The 13,216-nt window shown below is 39.5% G+C and overlaps 1 protein-coding gene across 1 annotated transcript in view; it reads right to left on the bottom strand.

The window, feature by feature from the left end:
• Positions 1–13,216, bottom strand: part of EIF4E3 (eukaryotic translation initiation factor 4E family member 3) — a 406,830-nt gene that overhangs the window by 18,021 nt on the left and 375,593 nt on the right. The window lies entirely within an intron of this gene.

Genomic DNA, 13,216 nt, shown 5'->3' with positions numbered 1-13,216 from the left:
CAAAACTATTAAATTTAAGATCAGGATACCTGATCATTCTGTTTTCATAGGTGCACATTTTTATATTTTATGTTCATTTTGGGTGAGTTAATATAAAAATATGAATTTTAAATTATATATATATGAATGCAAGCATCTTCATATATATATATACATATATTTGAACTCAGGCATTTTTAAGAAACTTGCATAGAATTATCTATGTCTTTGCTTGGTTTTCAGTAGTTAGCAAACTAGTTATCAAATGCTTATAAAAATATATGACCAACTGACATCAATATGAGGGAGTCCCAAAAATTTCCATGGATGGTACCCTCTTCCAGAGTCTAAGCATCTCTAAGAGACTCTTGCTATGTTATCACATTACACAATAATGTTCTTCAATAAATTCTTCCTAATGGCAGGTCTGTAGAGAACCAAAAGTTGAGCATGTCCTTCCTTACAATGACTTTTCGTATGTACAAAGACATGTCAAAACTCCCTCACATATAAACACACCCCAGGGCTTCTCCTTTGTACTTTATATAATTCTGATTCTTTTAACTTTTCCACCCAAAATCCCATATTCTTACCCTTTCATCATTTTCAATGATCATTTCTGGAATACTTCCCAAATCCCTACCTTTTTCTTGTCTTCCATCTAGCTAGACAAGTCACTAGTACTTTCATCTTTCACCATACTTTCATTAACACACCCTAAATCACGAGCAGTTTTTAATAACAGTCCTTCATTGCTGACACCATCATAAACTTGAACGGAGAGGAAGAAACAATTCCATGACAAGGAGATCTAGAACACCTGTTTAAAAAATAAAAAGGAGAATGATCTAGTTGGGAAAAAAATAGTTGAGTACGACTCAAGGATACCCCAGGAATCACACCCTTGGATAAAAATCAGGCTGAAGGGATGTTTAAGACCTGTGGAGTACTTATAACTCAGAGCAATTTCACTAGCACTGGGTGTTGGCTTTTAAATAGCAATATCCGAATCAGAGAGGAAATGACGGTGCATTCCAAGCAAAACTGCAGGCATTTAGACAGCCTAAGAAAATAACAATAAAAGTGCACATTTATTCTGCATGTGTGATTGTGATTATCATTACATCAAGTTCTATATATGCTTGGCCAGAATAAATATTAACCCATTTTATAAATGACTTTATACTCCATTTGTGGATACAGCTCCACCCAAACCCAAAACAACATCGTTTCCATAGTAACTAAGAGATTTCAAAGAAGGGAAAAGGAGGGGAAGACTTCAGAATGGATAGCAATCAAATGCAATAGCCAGCATCAACAAAATATGTCAGCATTATTTAAAACACACACTTAGTATCATTCTATGGCTTAATCTCTTTTCCAGACAACTAGCTCCCCCTAAGTCACCTTCCTATTGCTAGTCCTACCTCCACCCCCCCCATCAAAAAAGCACAAAATTTTTTTCCATTTTAATTGAGAAAAGAAGTACATTTGTTTGAGTCATTCCTGGGATTCAAATGGGATTATGATGAAGAAAATAACATCTTTTTAGTGCCTTAGCACACATTGCAATTCCGATTAATTGCTAACTGGTAATTTTGAAATTTTAACTGAAATTTTAACATCATCCTTCTAGAGCCTCTAGTCTCATGCTAAGAATGTAATGAGGGAAAAAAAAAAAAAAAAAAAAAAAAAACAAGAAGAAAAGCCAAAAACCAAAGCCAGAGTGCTAACAACCAGAAAAGCTGCAGCCCATCATCAAATGGAAGCCAGATTTGTCACTGGAACTTTCTCAAATCTCAGTTTCATCAAGTGAATTTTACACCAGGATGAAACAGTTCATCCACATCCCTGCAATTTCTCTGGCTCTTATGCCTGTAGATAAAACTCAAGGTAGCCCGTGCAGAGAATGCCCTGTCCACAGGATACAACTGACCTTATGTGGGGCACTAAACTTACAGGCCTGATCAATCTCAAGCTTGCTCTCCTCTCTTCTGTCTACCTCTCCTCTCCTCTCCTCTCCTCTCCTCTCCTCTCCTCTCTCTCTCTCTCTCTCTCTGTCTCTCACCTATTGCTTTCTGATTTCAAAATAGTACGTACTAAGCCAAAATATTCATATAATGTTAAAACAGATTATTTCTAGTCACTGGCTTCTACTTTCAATAGAGAAAGTTCTCAACTATTTTACTTCATCTTTCCTGAGCTTCAGTGTCCTCATCTGTATAACTTGAATAATAAAAGCATATCCCTTATAGGGGTATTAGAGTGATACAGCCAGTTAACACATAGACAAAGTTAAGTAGAATGCCTAATATACAGCAAAGTAATTCCTCCTCCTTAGTGACTGGAATCAAATTTTGGTGTTTTTTTCATGAGAAAATGCCTCTCAGTGTTGCAGAGAGAAGGACTACTGAACAACTAACCTAGGGACAATTTTACCAAGAAATTCCATGTACTATAGACATGAAAATATCAGCTGTCTTGAAAGACATCCATTTCCAAGGCAGGCAGAGCAGAAAAGATGCAGAAGGCACCTACCGGATGTCACCAAGAATTTGTTTCCTAACCTACCTAAGTTTCAACTTTCGTCCACTATGATGTGAGTAACTGGAATAATCACCCTGGGAATTGTGGCAAAGATCAAGTGGAGAATTCCTGTACAATTTCAATAGTAATCTGTTACATCCAAACACTAAATGTACATCAGCTATTTTATGATATTTATCCACATGAAATACTGATTCAACGATTATTTATTGAATGTTACTGTGTGCTAGGAGCTGGGTGATTTTTAAAAAAGTGCATGGACTGTGTTATGTTGTAATTTGCAGTCCAAGTGGGAATATTTGTATTAAGTGAAAAGATACAAATATCTACATTTGCAACACAAGTTCAAAGGAAAAAGAGAGAACTAAGGCTTGTCAATGACAACAGTGTATCACAATTTCAGGTTTATTTTCCCATACCTAAAATAACACCAAAATGCTATATCCCCCACAAAGAATTGCTCCGACCACCAGTAGTGAAATTTTAAGTGTACACCTTCTAGCCTTTTCCATTCCAGACTCATTACTACTGCAGGGTCTTAATTTTAGCCAGAACCAGAGCAACTGTTCCACTCATCTGAACCCAGATGAAAGATAGGCTGTTTACATCTATAGCAGGCAAGCAAGCTGAAATACTAAAATGAGAGAGGATGAAAGATAAAAAAGCAAGACTGTCTACTCTTAAGCTACATTGTTAAAGACTCAACATGTTTGTTGCTTCGCCAAATCAATGGCACAAGACTCAAGTGTACTGCGCACAGATGTAGCTCTGAAAAGCTGCCAGGTGAGCCAAAGAGAGTGCTATGTTCCGATGGCTCAGAGTAGCTGCGTCTGGCCAATCCAAGAAGAAGCTGTGGCATGACACCAGGTGACTCCCAAGTTTAAAGATTTATCTGAATCTCTTGTGCAGCCCCGTCGGTAGAGTTTTCCCTTACTACTTCCCACGGTTTCCCTAATGGTGGAAGGTGCAAAAATGTAATTGCATTTGCATTTTATTATGAAGTCAGTGAGTCACTACAAGTACATGCTAGAACTTACATTTTACTGCTTTTCATTATGTACTGTGTGCTTCATTGCCTTTAGGGCCATATTTTTGTTGGGGGAGGAGTTACCAACATAAAATACTTATTTGGCAGAGGACATACTTTTTTGTCATGATTTCTAGTCTTAATGCACAGAATAACTCTCACTCCAGATTACCAGAATTCTTCCACACAAGTGTGTTGTTTTATTCTGAATAGAGAATAAAGACTGTATTTGAAATAAAATACATAGAACAACTAACACCCAATTAAAAAAAACATAGCAAAAAAAAAAAAAAATACAGATGAAACAAATGAAAAAATTCAAGGAGGCCCAAGAGAACTTAGTAGAACTTTAAGAAACTCTTCCTATCTCCTATGTGAAACAGAATTAAGGGGGCTAGGCGGAGGCACACCTAGCGCAAGGCCTTTGTTTTGAGCACCTAACTCCCTACCCGTAGAGGAGAAACCTCATGAGTGGTGAAGCAAGTATTGCAGGTTTCTCTTTGTCTCTGTCCCTTTCTGGCTCCCTCTTCCCTCTCAATTTCTCTCTGTGCTATCAAATTAAAGAGGGGGAAAAATGGCTATAGGGAGTAGTGAATTTGTGGTGCAGGCACCAAGCCCCAGCAATAAGCTTGGTGGCAAAAAAACTAAATAAATTAATGAATGAATAAAAAAAGAGAGAAACAGAATCAGATGCATATGTCTTCCCAGCTGCTTCTATGCCTATACATTACATTCTCAACCAGTAACATGGGAGTCGGTTCCATTTGCTTTAATACATGCTATTTGGATCTGGTGATGAAGAGACAGATGCTGACCTTGGGGCAAGACTTTTTCCGGCTGAAGTTCATATTTGAGGCTTGGAAACCAGTTAGCACTTCAACAAGATGTTCACACCCAGAGGAGAAACAAGAGCATGAACGTTCACTATTTTCCTCAAGTACTGTATTTTCTTCTTAATTTCAATTATTTTAACTTAGCAGGTAAATATCAAGTAGAATTTGATTGATCTTGGAATATTTCACCAAAGTAAAAAAAAAAAAACCCTCTGGTGGGGGGGACAGGAGATTTTTAGCTTCACTATAGGGGGTGGGGGTGAGAACAGTGTTAATATACACTCCTATTCACTTACAATCTTATATGTCATTATTTTAAAAATCTCTCTCTCTCTCTCTCTCTCTCTCTCTCTCTCTCTCTCTCTTAGTGTAACTGAATAATACCCACACAAAAAGGGTAAGAGAAATGAAATGAGTGGTACCTATAATTGCATTTATTCAAATTCCTTTGACTGCTGTAGTACTCATCTTTGCCATGTACAGAGTACTCCTGCCACACTCTGTGCTTCTGAAAGAGCGTCCTCCCTTCGTCTTCGTGCTGGTGCAACACACCAGAGTTTGTATTCCCACTGCACAGATGGTAATAACCAGCCTCAGAGTGGCAAGCAATCAATGAAAGCATCAGGCTACTAATAAATAATTCAGTCAAGAGTTGAATTCAGAGCCTGCTTGATACCCCAGTATCTGTGCTTGTAACCACTATATAAAATGAAAGAAGTAAGGGTGGAGTTGGAGATCTCTTTGTAGTTTTTTTTTTTTTTATTTAGATGCTGTGCTGGACAATGAAGCAAGGACCTCACAAATGTGCACTACCACCAAATGGTCCCGAGTGAGTAGGCCCTGTTCTCAGTCTATTAACTTAAAGACATATACAGCAGGGCCAAGTGGTGGTGCACCTGGTTGAGTACACGTTACAATGTGCAAGGAACCGGGTTCGAGCCCTGGGTACCCATCCACAGGGGGAAAGTTTTGTGAGCTGTGAAGCAGTGCTGCAAGTGTCTCTCTATCTCTCTCCCTCTCTATCTCTCCCACCCTCTCGATTTCTGGCTATCTCTACCTAATAAACAAAGATAATATTTTTTAAAGAGAGACAGATAAATAGGGGGAAAGAAAGAGAGATGGAGACCAAAACACCTCTCCATCATCCACAGAGTTCCCTCTGGAGTCCATGATGCTCCATATGGTCCAAGGGATCGAACCCTTGGCCTCTTGTATGCCAAGGCATACACCCTGCCTACGGAGCAATCTCCCAACACAGGTCTCCATTATTAATAACAGAGTAGCTCATATGTATGGCTCAATCAATCCCAAAAGGTCTCTCTGAGGTGCATACTATCATATAATGGAGACTAAAAAGAGATATAGGGCCAATGAGATTGTCAACTTGGATGGTGCACTTGCTTTGTTATGGGTACAACCTGGACGGGAGCCTGACCCCAACCACACCAAGGGAGGCTTCACTGCTGTAGTGTCCTCTCCAGGGCTTCTGGGTCTCTCTCTCTCTCTCTCTCTCTCTCTCTCTCTCTCTCTGTCTCTCTCTCTCCCGCCCTCCCTCTCTCCCTCTTTCTCCCTTTCTCTCTCCCTCTCCCTCTCTCTTTCTCTCTGTCTCTCTCCAAAAAAGCCAGAGAGGCGAGCCCCAGTGATGAGGTAGGGGTGGGGTCACAGAACAGTGGCTGAAGTAACATAATTAAGAACACACAGCCAGTAAACAGGAGACTCAGAATTTGAAAGGAGACTTTTGTGTTATGGATCTTTACACACTTACCAATACTGTGTCTTTTTTTTTTTTTTTTTTTTTTTGCAGGGCTCAGTGCCTGCACTAGAAATCCACTGCTCCTGGCAGCCATCTTCCATTGCTGTTGCTGTTGTTGCCGTTGAACAGGACAGAGAGAAATTGAGAGAGAAGGGGAGGCAGAGAGGACACATTGGTGGGGAGGAGAGAAAGAAAGACACCTGCAGACCCGCTTCACCACCTGTGAAGTGATCCCTGTGTAGGTGGGGAGGCAGGGGCTTGAACTGGGATCCCTGCTCCAGTCCCTGCACTCTGCACCATGTATGCTCAACCCAGTGCGCCATCACCCGGCCTCCTCTATGCCTTCCCCCCACCCCCCTCAGTCGCCAAAGTATACTCCACTCTACCAACAGGGTTGGTTGTGGGGATAGATGTGGGACAAAAGCAGCGGCTGGCTGGGAGAAACAAACGTTGTCTTCTTGAGACTTTATTAAGAATCGCATGTTCTTTCTCCAAAATAGTCAAAGTGCAGTCCCTCAAAACTGTGAACTGGAAAAAAAAAAAAAAAAAAGTAAACAGAGGAGGATGGAAAAGCCACCCCTCTTTCACTGTCTTCTTCTTCAACAAAATGGACATACTATCATTAAATGAAAGAAAAGGAAAAAAAAAAAGAAGTAACCAGTCTAAATGCTCAGCATTGAATGTCCTGTCCAGCTGGAAAAACAGTTCCATGAATTAGATATGAAATCAGTGACTGTCAGCCGGGGAATGTAGCACTGGAAGCATGTGGGACCATTTCTGGTCTGCACAATGACTGGGGGCACTGGAATGCTAAACATCCTGTTGCAACATATGGCACACAAAAACCAACTGTTATGTGCTATGCCTCATACCATGACGACAACTCTATAGCAAAAAAAAAAAACAAAACAGTCATTAATGAGTGATCGCCAAAGAGGTCCTGTCCATTCTGTGGTTATCGATTAGGCCCTGACCTTGATAATACACTAACATCTATGCAATAAATAAATGATCTATTACATCAGTCAATGAAATTAAATTAATTACTCTGAAGATAATGTGGCCGTATGAAAATCGTCATGACAGAGAAAGGAAGCAGGGTAAAAAGTTCTATATACAAGCTAACTGCAGCTACATAGCCTGTGTATTTCTCTTTCTAGAAATGTTATTTATTTCTTATTGGATAGAGACAGGGAGAAACTGAGATGGGAGGGGAAGATAGAGAGGGAAAGAGACACCTGTAGCCCTGCTCTGCTTTTCCTCTGCAGGTGGAGACCAGGGACTTGAACCTGAGTCCTTGTACACTGTGATGTGTGCACTTCACCAGACGCACCACCACCTGGTCCCTGCTTGTGTATTTCTTTAGAGTCCGCAACCAGGAAAAACTAGAAGCAGGTTAAGCCTATGTGACACAAAGCACAAGGACCGGCGTAAGGATCCCGGTTTGAGCCCTGGGCTCCCCACCTGCAGCAGAGTCGCTTCACAGGCGGTGAAGCAGGTTTGCAGGTGTCTTTCTCTCCCCGTCTCTGTCTTCCCCTCCTCTCTCCATTTCTCTCTGTCCTATCCAACAAGGAAGGACATCAACAATAACAATAATAACCACAACAAGGTTACAACAATAAGGGCAATAAAAGAGAAGGAAAATGGCCTCCAGGAGCAGTGGATTCATGGTGCAGGCACTGAGCCCCAGCAATAACCCTGGAGGGAAAAAAAGAAAAAGACTAGAAGAAAATATTCCAAATGTTCATTGTTACTGTTTCATAGGAATGAGCAGTGATACTAGTCCCCTATTTCTTATTTGGATATCATTTATCATAAAGCAACAAAATTTAAGTCACCCATGATTGCCCAAAAGGAAGATAGCATAGAAGAAAACTGGAGTATGACCACTCTTGAATAAATGTGACCAAAAGAAGAAAAAGAGTTTCTAAAAAAAAAAAAAAAGTACCAAATGAATACATCTACCTGGATACTTCTAAATATAGAGTACTCCACACAAATTGTTGTTTATTTATTTATTTACTCCCTCCAGAGTTATTGCTGGGGCTCAGTGCTGGCACTGTAAGTCCACTGCTCCTGATGGCCATTTTTTTCCCATTTTACTGGAAAGGACAGAGAGAAATTGAGAAGGGGGAGAGAGAGAAGGATGGATACCTGAAGACCTGATTTACCACTGCAGGTGGGGAGTAGGGGCTCAAACCTGGGTCCCTGTGCAGGTCCTTAAGCTTCATACTACTCACGCTTAACCCAGTGCACCCCACCCCACCCCTTCTATTAAGCGGGCTACAGTGGCCAAGCCCTATTATTAAAATTCCCAAAGATAGCAGTTATGATTTTTTTCAAGGTGATGATATGAATAGAATCTTAAAAAAAAACTTATTTTGGTGTCAAGCATTTACTTCTAACAAAATATACATTAGTGGCAATGAGGGAGAAGGTGGGATGGTGACTGTCAACTCACAAGAAAGGAAGAGTAAGAAAGCACAAATCAAGGGGGTCGGGAGGACTGCACCTGTTTAAGTGCCTGTATTACCATAAACAAGAACCCGGGTTCGAGCCCCTGGTCCCTACCTGCAGGGGGAAAGCTTCATAAGTGGAGAAATGGTGCTGTATTTGTCTCCCTCTCCCTCTCCTCTAAATGTCTATCTGTCTTAGAAAATAAACTTCATCATTTAAAAAAAAATTTTATCTTTAAAAAAAAAAGCAGAGGTATCTTAATATGCAAAATACTGGACTACATGCCAGCATAGATTGGGTTACTTAAAAAGTTATGGCGGTGGTGGGTGTATCTGCTTGAGTGCATGCATTGCAGTGCATGGGGATCAGAGTTCAAGCTGAAGGCCCATCTGTAGCAGAGATGTTTCAGAGTGGTGAAATAGTACTGTGGGTGTCTCTCTCTCTCTCACTCCCTCTTCCCCCCACTTCTCTCTCAACTTCGGTTTCTAGCCAAAATAAATAAATAAACAACTAACTGTACAACAAAGTTAAGGTGAAGAAAAGAAAGATGTCAGTCTCTAATGTACTGCACCAAAGTAAGAGACTCTGGGGTAGGGGGTGGGGAATGTTCAGCTCTTGAGACATGATGGCAGAGGAGGTCCTAGAGGGGGTTGAAGAGTTATGTGGAAAGATGAGAAATGTTGTACATGTACAAACTGCTGTATTTTTCTGTCGACTATAAACCATTAATACCCCCCTTGAAGGAAGGAAAAGGAAAAAAGAAAGAAAAGAAAGGAAGGAAAGAAGGAAGGAAGGAAGGAAGGAAGGAAGGAAGGAAGGAAAGAAAAAAGATATCAGTCTCCTGTGAGTGCCTTACAGGTGTGTCAGAACAAATTATTCTGTGACCTAGCAAGGTCCTGACTAGTCTGATACTGACTTAATTGTATACACACACCAATTTTAAAGTTATGGCTCTACATAGCAAAATTTAAAAAAAAAAAAAAAAAGATCTGTTTTTGAAGACTACCTTACAGCATTTGATGTCAGACTTCAGTAGTTTGTTAACTGATTCTTCAACTAGACATGCAGTTTGAAACACATAAAATGAAAATGACTGCAAGTGCTTTTCTCACAATCAGATTATGATTCATGAAGGGGTATTTAAAGCAACATTACATTTATTATAAACAAAGTGGGTTAACTTGAAAGTAAATAAATTAGTAAAGTGCTAAATCAACTTCAGCCATGTTTAAACTGCCTTTTAAGGAGAAGCAATTTTTTTGAGTCCTACTTCTGTAAGTACTGAATTGATATATTTGGCAACAGTACTGTCCAGCAGAAATAAAAGGTGAACTACATATGTAATTTTTGATTTTCTAGTAGTTGCATCAAAAAGGTTAAAAAAAAAAAGGAAATAGCAAAAGCAATTTAATTTTAATGACACTTTTATTCAACTCAATACATCAAAAACTATCACTTCAACATGTGATCAATGTCTTTGACATTCAGCGTGCACTTTTTATTTATTTATTTCCTTTTTGTTGCCTTTGTTTTTTATTGTTGTTGTAGTTATTATTGTTATTGATGTCATCGTCGTTGGCTAGGACAGAGAGAAATGGAGAGAGGAGAAGACAGTGAGGGGGAGAGAAAGATAGACACCTGCAGACCTGCCTCACCACCTGTGAAGCAACTCCCCTGAAGGTGGGGAGCCAGGGGCTCAAACCGGGATCCTTAATGCCAGTCCTTACACTTTGCGCCACGTGTGCTTAACCTGCTGCGCTACCACCAGACTCCCTCAGCGTGTACTTTTACAGTTAGTGCAGCTCAGTGCTGAGTAGCACCAGCCACTGTCCATGTGACCGAGGCAGACAGGTGGCACAGCTAGAGTTAGGTATCCGAAAGCACAATGCTAGATCATATATCAGTTTTATCTGGGTTGACTGTATTTATTTGTACATGGAAAATCTTTCCCAGACCTAGATGGAAATTCTGTTAGACTTAATGTAAGATTCCTGTCCTTTGGTCTTATTTATTGTGTAGCAATAAATGATTAGGTCCAAGATAGCTTTTAGGAACCTATTCCTTTAAGGATCTAGGGACCAGACAGTCCATGTACAAGGTTCTGGGTTCAAGTTCCCAGGCCCCAACTGTAAGGGGGAAGCTTAACAAGCACTGAAGTAGTGCTGCAGGTATCTCTCTTTCACTCTCCCTCTCTGTCTCACCCCTTCTTTTCAATTTCTTTCTGGCCTGTCAAAAGAGAGGTGAGGAGAGAAAAAACATATTTCATTAAGAAATCATTCCATCTCCATCAGGAACAAAATAATGGACCCCTTTGTGGGCCCCTATATGACCTTGCCCTCACTGTGAATCAACAATGGTAGGGAATGTTCCATTCTCTGAAGGGAGGCTGGACAATATACTCTACCGATCACCCAAGGAAGATGGGTTCTGATTAGTGCAGCCTGGAATGTTCTTAGCCGAGACCATAGAATGTGAGCTCAGACCTACAGGGATGCAGAGGTTACATAGGCTCCTGTGCTGAATATGGGCCCCAGATAAAAATCGATGGGAATTGTGTGGAATTGTACCCCTCTCATCCTATGGTCTTGTCAATATTTCCATTTTATAAGGAAAAAATTTTTTAAAAAGTTAAAGGACTTAGCCACATCCTCAAACTCTGAACACTTAAATCTGTCCTCATTTCCATAGAATTCTGTTCTAGGCATCTTTCTAATGAGTCCCAGAAAATGCAAAACTTTTATAATCAAGTGTAAATATATGTGACAAAAAAAGGAAATGGTTTCTCACCCATTTATTTCTCAAAATAAATAAATATTCTTCTATGAGAATACTAATCACTATTATTATTGTTGTTCTTGTTAATATTATTATTAGTAGTAGTAGTATTGGATAGAGAGACAGAAAGAAATAGGGAGTGGGGAAAGAGAGGGAGAGAAAAAGAGATACTAGTAGCACTAAATAAATCTTCACTTCTTGTGAAGTTTCCCTACTGCAGGTGAGTGCTGGGAGCTTGATCCTGGGTCCTCATGCATGGTAATATGTGCACTCTAGTGAGTGTGCCACTGCCTGGCTCCTACATAAATATATATTTTTTTAAGCATAAGCTTCCATGACATTGCTCATTATTCTAATTTCCTGGATAAAATATATTTTTAAATAACGCCCAATCCATATTATTTACAGCACAAAATAAAAAAATAACATTTTCATTCAAATAATTACACAGATAATGGCAACCAAAGCAACTCTCAACAAAAAAAGTCATACAACAAAGTTCAGAAAACACTCTGAATCCCTGATACCATTTATCTTCTAGTAGTTAACCTTGCATTCATAACACTGATTTGATTATCAATCTTATGTTCAACTCAGGTAACCAGGACACCTCCAAAACAGACAAAGCAATATCCAGTCAGATGACTCAGGTGACATTGGGAAAGAGGAGATGACAAGGTAATTTCTAATATTGAGGATTTGTATCCATGCATAAAGCACCAACTGAAATAGATCTTTAAAATGAAATTTCCCAAACTGATTAAAGTAAAATGTGAAACCTCACAGTTTATACAAGACAAGAAACATTTGGCTGCAAATGGTTTTATAATTTTGCTAATTAAAAATTATCCCATTTGCACTTGAGATTCATCATATAACAGAAACAGGAATAACCTTACCATGCCAAAAACACAAGCAAATGATTAAAGTTCCTAGTCTAAAAAAAAAAAATCTTTAAAAGTTGGCAAAATATTTCATTAGGCTACAAATCAAAATCTGTCTGTCCTTGACATCTCTTTAATGTCTTCCAGATTCCACATATACTTTTTTACTCTCTCTCTCTGAATCACTCAGAAATTAAAATGTTAAATTACCATTCATCTTGGATCTCTTCAAAGTCTTCTGATACAACCTTCAGGCCCCTCCATATGAGCAATGGACCCAGAAAGCCATCAATTGTTTTATATAAAGTAATCAATAAAGTTCACAATGAGGGAAAAAAATATATATATATATAGTCCCAGAATCATGTCTTCATCAATAAATCTGTTACATGTGAAGAATTAAAATAAATACTAAAAAGGGGCCACCGTGAACTCTCTTCTAATGTCTGCCAAGTAGAAATGGGTACAACCATGATTAAAAATAAAATCATTTTCAAACTTCCAAGGTGTTACCAACAAAATATGCTTAAGAATAGAAGAATGCAAGTGGCAAGGAGGTTGAGTGGTGAACATGTGTCTCTCTGAAAAGCTAATGAAGGCAATGTTTACACCGCACACTTATTTATTTATGCTTCCCCTCCCTAAGCCCTCCGCATGCCATGGGAGTCAGTGTGCGTTAATGGCACTGAAAACCAGAGAACCTTCCAACTGCGAGTTACAGCAGTCACTGTGTCAGTGGAAACAATGAATCACAGACATTCAACCTGGGATGAGTTGTGGCAGCACCTTACATGTGTCACCAATGTGTATGTGACATGGCTGTTGCCATGGTGAAGCTCCATGTTCAGAAAATGTGTTAAGTCTCAGAGAAGGCACCCAGCCATCCTCCAAGTTACCCATGCCCATGAATGTATTTTGAAATCTTCTACTGCTGAGAACATTGTTATTGGCTTCCTCTCTG

The sequence above is a fragment of the Erinaceus europaeus genome, chromosome 12 (genome assembly GCF_950295315.1).
Source record: "Erinaceus europaeus chromosome 12, mEriEur2.1, whole genome shotgun sequence".
Lineage (NCBI taxonomy): Eukaryota > Metazoa > Chordata > Mammalia > Eulipotyphla > Erinaceidae > Erinaceus > Erinaceus europaeus.
This window is presented reverse-complemented; position numbering and strand designations above follow the sequence as displayed.